The following is a 6,318-nucleotide window of genomic DNA, read 5'->3' on the forward strand; positions in this document are numbered from 1 at the left end:
CGACTGTCGCGTCAAACCCACACGGGCGAGTGGGATGGGGCCGCACCCCGGCGGACACGCCCCTCTCGGGTGTGAGCGATCGCCCGGCGAACCAGCGCGACCTCTCGTACACTCACGCGCACGCGCACAGCCACACAGAGACACACGCAGCAGGTCATTGTCGCGCCGGGGGGGTCGCGGGGCCTGGGGGAGGGGTTACGCGAGGAGGGCGCCGCCCACCCTCATTTGGAAAAGTGTTCGCCGAAGGGTGCCAGCGTCTCCATGTGGCCGAGGGCTGGCTGGCGGGCAATGGCCCGTGTCGCCTGGGCGTGTGGTCGCCGTTGGGCGGGGAGCAGGAACTGGCCTGCCGGCGGCCAATGGTGATCTCCCAGGACCGACGGAGGTGAAGGCATTCCTCCGTGCCAGAGGGAGCCCCGGAGGCATTCCAGTGTTTCACGGCGGACAGGGTGTCAGCCGTGTGTGTGTGTGTGTGTGTGGCCACCGGACCGGTATCGCCGCCCCTTTCCCCTTTGCGAACAGCCAATCCACCGGGGAGGCCCTTGCCGCCCACTCGGTCCTTTGCCACTCGCCGGCCGGGCCTCGGGCGAGAGGGCCGGGCTCGGGCCCGGAAAGGGCCCCGGGAAATGTGCGGGCGCCCGGGATCCCGGCGTGCGGTCCGACCCGGCCCGGCGCCGGGTTGGGGGGGGGGGAACACCGCACCGGGGGCGGGCCGAGCACGGCCCCGGCGAGTGCCTCTGTGCCCCCTGCCCCGGGCATGGGTCGCCTGTCAGTGACTTGCCCCGTGCGGTCGCCGGGAGGCCGGCCGGTGGCGTTGTCTTTTCGAGGGCGCGTCCAGGTCGTGCCCCTGGGCTGGCTAATGAGCTTCTTGTTTGTGTCCCTCCACTGATCGTGCTGGCGGGTAGAGAGGGGACGAGCCGAGGGGCCAGGAAGGGGCGAGCAGAGCAAAGCGCCCGCGCCGAGCGGCGGGCCTCGGGCTCCGAAATGGGCCCCAGCGAGCCTCGACGGCCTGCCATGCCCTCGCTCGGGAAAAGGGGGTCTGCCTCCGGGCGGGGCCGGCGGACGCGCCCGAGCCGCCAGACGCCCAGTCAGAGGGGTTACACACACACACACACCGGCCGGAGAATGGCCGCGGCCCGGGATTCGCCAGGGCCGCAGCGCGCCACCGACCACGCCCCCTTGCCCATGGCACTGTTGTGGCCTGGCTCGCGCCAGCCCCCCCGGCCAGATGAACAGCCGAGGGGGCAGGAAGCACGGCCAAAACGGGTCGGAGAAGCGGGGCCGGGGGCGGCGGGGTCCCCCTCAGTGCGGAATAGGGCTCTCGGGGGGGCGGGGGGGGGGCCGATTCCAAGGAACATGAGTCACACAGTTGGGCACCCATCCAGGAGCGGGGCCGGGCGAAATAACCGTGCATCGGGGGGGGGGGGGCGTGCGCCCGGACATGCGTACGCCCAGGTCCGGCGCTCGGGTCCTCTCGGCGCGGCGTCCGTCTGTCGGCGGACGGGTTGCCGCACTCGCCGCCCGGGCCCCCTGTCGACGTCGGCTCTCGCCCGGCGCCCCCGGCGGAGCCCGGTCTCCGAAATCTCGGGAGCAGGTGCCCCTGGCCGGCGTACACACACCAGGGAGGCGGTGACCGGGGGGGGGGGGGGAGAGGGGGACCGGGGAGGAGGCAGCCTTGCTCCGGCAGGGCGCCTACACGCTGCGCCTCCTGGGCGCCCTTGTCGGGGGTTGGAGGCGGAAACACGGCCTGGCCCCGGGCGAATGGCAGCACGCGATGGTGGCAAGCACCCTCTCCGGTGCCGGGCCTTACGCCACGCCATGCTTTGCCTGCGAATTGGTGTCTTGGCACGGGTGCGCGCGCGAGCGCGCGCACGAGCCACCCGCTCGGCCTCTGTTCGGCCCCACCGGCTGGCCCAGACGCGGGAAGACGGCGCCGGCCCGCCCGCCACATGGACAAGAGCTGCCCTTGAGCGCCGGGCCGGCGCCCGCCTCGCTCCGCCGTGTCTGCCCTTGTGAGGGCGGCTGGTCGTCCGCCTGGCGCGGGCTGCCGTCGGGCGGCCAACGCCCCGCGCGCCTGGCCTCGTCAGACCCGCCGGGTTCTGCTGCTCCCCGGGCTCCTACGTGGCCCGGGGGCCGGCCGCTCCCAGCGGCCTTTGGCTGCCAACGGAATTGGCCCATTCAATGACACCCCGGCCGAGGAGGGCCCGGACCGCGGCCGGCCGGCCCTCTTGGGCTCCGGTGTCCCGGCTCGGCGTGCCTTTCTCCGGATGCCAGGGCGTGCGGGTGCCCTCTGCCAGGGCTCCCCGCGGCGCTGGTCGAAAGGGCAGTGCCTGGGGGGGGGGGGGGGGACGGGGCCACCCTCCGGGCTGCGCGGCCGAGGCATCCAAGCGCAAGCATCCCCCGGCAGTGTGGACTTGCGTGCCGGCGGGCATGGATGAAAACGCGAGCCCCGGCGCGGGAGGTCCCCTACAAGGAGGCATGCACAACGGCACGCGCGCCAGCGCGCGCCCTCGGCCTGGGCGCGTGAGCCCCCCCCCCCCCGGCCCCCGGGAGAGGCCCCCGTGTGAGGAATCGAGCATATTGGACTGGTCGTCCATCCACGCGGACAAGTGCCCGATATTCGCCCACCCATCCGGACCTTTCGCAAGGGCGGCGAGGGATGAGCTGAGGGGGCGGGGAGGGGGGGGGGAGGCCGTGTTCCCCGGGTCTAGGTCCTCGGCTGGTTCCATTCTTCGGGATGATTGACACTGCCGCGTCCCGGGGCTTGGCCGCGGCGGGCCCAGACGCCAGCCCCAACACAATGTCGGAGGGGCCCCCCCCCCGACCGTGGCAGTGGGGAGCGGCGGGGCGGGACATACACAGTTCGCCTCATCTGAGAGGCGGCTTGCTCGGGTATGCGGGCACTGTGAGTGGGCGATTGGCGCGCGCGCATGCGAACGCGAATCTTCCCGCTCCGCGCCCATCAGGGGGGGGGGAACAGTTCCTCTAAGTGGGTGTTTACGTGCTTGCGGGCGGGTGGCGCACGGACTAATAGCCGTCCCCCCGTAGACATGTAAGGAGTCCCCTGCCTCGGGGGGTGGGACCAAGCGGGGAGGAGCGAGAGCTACAGCTGCCGGGGGGCGGGGGGAACAGAAACAATGCGCGAGCGGCGTGCCTCCGGGGAGCAGCGAAGCTCGAGCATTCGGGCGGTCCTGCCTGCATGCCCCCACCCAACTGATGGGTTTCGCCCTGGTCCCTCGGCCTCCGCCCCGGCCCCGACCGCCCCCCAGCGCCACCGCCGGCCAACGCAACCGGTGCCGGATTCGACCCATCGACTGGGAGGCGCATTGGCAACGGGGGGAGATGTTCATCCTCCGGACAGGGGCAAGGGGGAGAGAACAGGGGACGGCGGCCGTTCCGGGAGCGGGGCGAGCGGGCCTCGGGGGATCGCCCCATCCGACCAGCATCCGGGAAAGGTGTCGCCCTCCGGGAGGGAGAGCCGGGGGAGGGACGAGGGGGGGGGGGTGCGGGGAGCAGCTCGACACTCGGCCCTCAGACTGGGGCTGTAAATATTTGCCGATGCACCCCCCGCCACCATCCCACGCCCCAGGCGCCGGGGGGGGGGGGGGGGGGGGGCGGGACCAGCGAGTGGCGCCGCCGGAATTGACAGGTCCCCCGGCCCGGGGGGAGGGGGGCGAGAGGCAACCAGGGTACATGATGTGTGGGCGGGTCCACTTGGACAGGCCCGGCGTGTTGGTGCCCTCTTGGCGCGGCGATGAGTCAGCGCTTGGTGGTCCCAGGGCAGCGACGGGCGGCGGCTCTGGGCACGCAGCACGCCTCTCGGCAACCGAACAGCCCCCTTGGCAGGGGAGTCCTGCGGGGGCGGGGGCGGCGAGGCGCCTCGGCCCTCGCGTCGAGGCATGACACCCCGAGGCCGAGATCCGAGGACAGGAAGCCCGTGCGGGCGGCCTCGGTGGCCGGCGGCCGGCGGCCCCGGATCGATGGCAAGGAACAGGGAATAGGCATGTCCCGGCCGGGGGCGCAGGACCCGGGGGAGGGGCGGCCAAGAGGCCGGGGGGCTCCTCGCGCGGCCCAGGGCCCGGTCCCCCCCCCCCCCTTCACCATCGGCGCCCTCCTCCGCGCCGGCCCGGTGGGCACGCCGGCGTGCGTGACACACGCGCACACACACACACACACACATATATGCACACGCACAGGGGGACTCCACGGCGCATTCTTGCCGGAGGGGCCCCCGCAGCCTGGCGCCCGGTGACCTGACCGGGCGCGTCTTGGCACACACTGACAGGGGGGGCACCAAGCGGGAGGTTGCCAGCCGGTCGTGTTGGGAACGAGCGGCGCGCCCACGCCCCCGTGGGGCATCGCAAACGGCCGCCGGACACAACTAACACCCGCGCTGTGGGCAGCCAGGTGAAAGGGGTACATGTTCCTCCGCCCGCCGGCGCTCTTCGGCCGCCTCGTCTCCTGTCCACCCTGCCCCAGCCCCCCCCCCCCCCCCCCCCCTCATGGGCAAGGTACATTCAACCGCCGGGATGCGTGATGGGCCCGGGGGTGGGCCGGCGGGTGTGTTCGCACTCCGGACAAACAGACAAAATCCCGGGTCTGCCTGCAGCGGGGCTGGCGCGTGGGCGCGCCTCCGCTTGAGAGCGCCCGCCCTTCGCCGGGTGTTCTGGCCCCCCCCCCCCCCGCCCGTCCGCCCTGTGGCCCGGGCTTGTGTGTGTGTGTGTGTGGGCAAGGCCGCACGTCCACCCGCCGACGGATGGGAACGCGACGAGCACACATCGCGTCCCCTTGGGGCCTCGGGCCTCCCCTGAGAGAGCCGTCTTGGGGCCTCTCGTGGGGGGGGCGAGGACGGGCAGGGCGAAATATTCCGAGATGATCCGTCCGCGGCGCGCGCGCGCGCGCCCCTCGGCGGCCCACGGGGAAGAGGCTCTCGGTGTGGGCGGGGGAGATCAGGGAGCCGGGAATGGAAGGCCGGCCGGTGCTGTCACCGGGAGAGGACACGAGAACGCCGGTTGATAATCACCACATCGCCAGGCTCCCTCGGCCCCGCCCGCGCTGGGGCCCCTCGGCCCGCATGCGCGGGCATGCCCATCTCTGTCGGCCACCGACCAAACAACACCCCGCCGCCAGGCGAGCTCATGCTCTCCGGTATGGCGCAGCCCCCGGCCGGTCGCTAGGGCATTCTGATTCGGCCGGCGGCCGGGGGGGAGGCACCGCGCTTCACGCACTGGCGCTCCCTCCGAAGCGGGCCACGATACGCAGTCGACCGGGGAGAAAGGGGATAACCGTCGGACCGGGGGCTCTGCGGGCCCTCGGCCTCGGCTGCATGCGCGTGCGCCCACCCGCGGAATAGCGCCTCGAGCCCCCGGAAAACGGGAATCGGGCCGGCACGGCCGCCCCGGCACGGGGCACCCCAGGGGCGCTCGAGGAGGCCGCTACTTTCCACCAACATGCACACATGTGGATTTAAGTAAAAAGACAACTATATTGGCCGAATATAAATAAGCCAAGGGGCAGGGGAGCATGCTCACACGCATGCCCCGGGCTCGCGGTCCCGGGCCCGCGGGCCAAGACCGCGGGTTGGTGGTGCAATATCCCCAATGTGCAATGCAAGGGCCCGTGCGTGTGTGTGTGTGTGTGTGCTCTCGACGAATGTCCGCCCTGGTGTGCAGGCGCGAGGGGGGGGGGGCGGTCGGTGCCCGCACCCCGCACGAGGCCCCCCCCCCCCCCCGGTCTGCCCCGTTGGGTCGGCGGCCCCCCTGTTTCCGCGAAGCACCAGCCCCCGCCCTCCCCCCACCCCGCCCCCGCCCCCGGCTCCCGCTCCCGCCCCCTTGTTGCCGGGAACAGGGGGAGTCCGATCGATGGCGATCATTGCGCCGGCCGCAGCCATCGGCGCGCTCGATGAATGGAAAATGGGGGGAGGCGCGCCTGGGAGGCGGGCGCCCCAAGGCCCGGCCGGGGGGGGGGGGGGCGTGGCGGCTCCCGCGCCTGGGCGCCGGTGTGCCCGGAGCAAGGCGACCTGCGCTCAATGGCCACCACCGAGGCCAAGGGAGGTTAGGTGTGCCTTTACCTCGGTGATGTTTGTTTGAGGAGACCGTAGCGTGCGGGCGGCCCTTGCGGGTGCTCACACCCAGGGGGGCGTGGTCTGCCAGCGGGGCGTTTCCCCGAACTGAGCAGATGGGAGGGGGCGCGTGTGCGCCCGCACGATTGCGTCTCTCGCTCCCGATGTCTTGCTCTCCTCCGCCCTCTCCCGCTCTCCGTCTGGCGGTCTCTCGCCGCTCCCCTTGCCCGTTCATGTCGGCCTCCCCCGCCCCTCGCCCG

This window comes from Fonticula alba (genome assembly GCF_000388065.1).
Source record: "Fonticula alba strain ATCC 38817 unplaced genomic scaffold supercont2.6, whole genome shotgun sequence".
NCBI lineage: Eukaryota > Rotosphaerida > Fonticulaceae > Fonticula > Fonticula alba.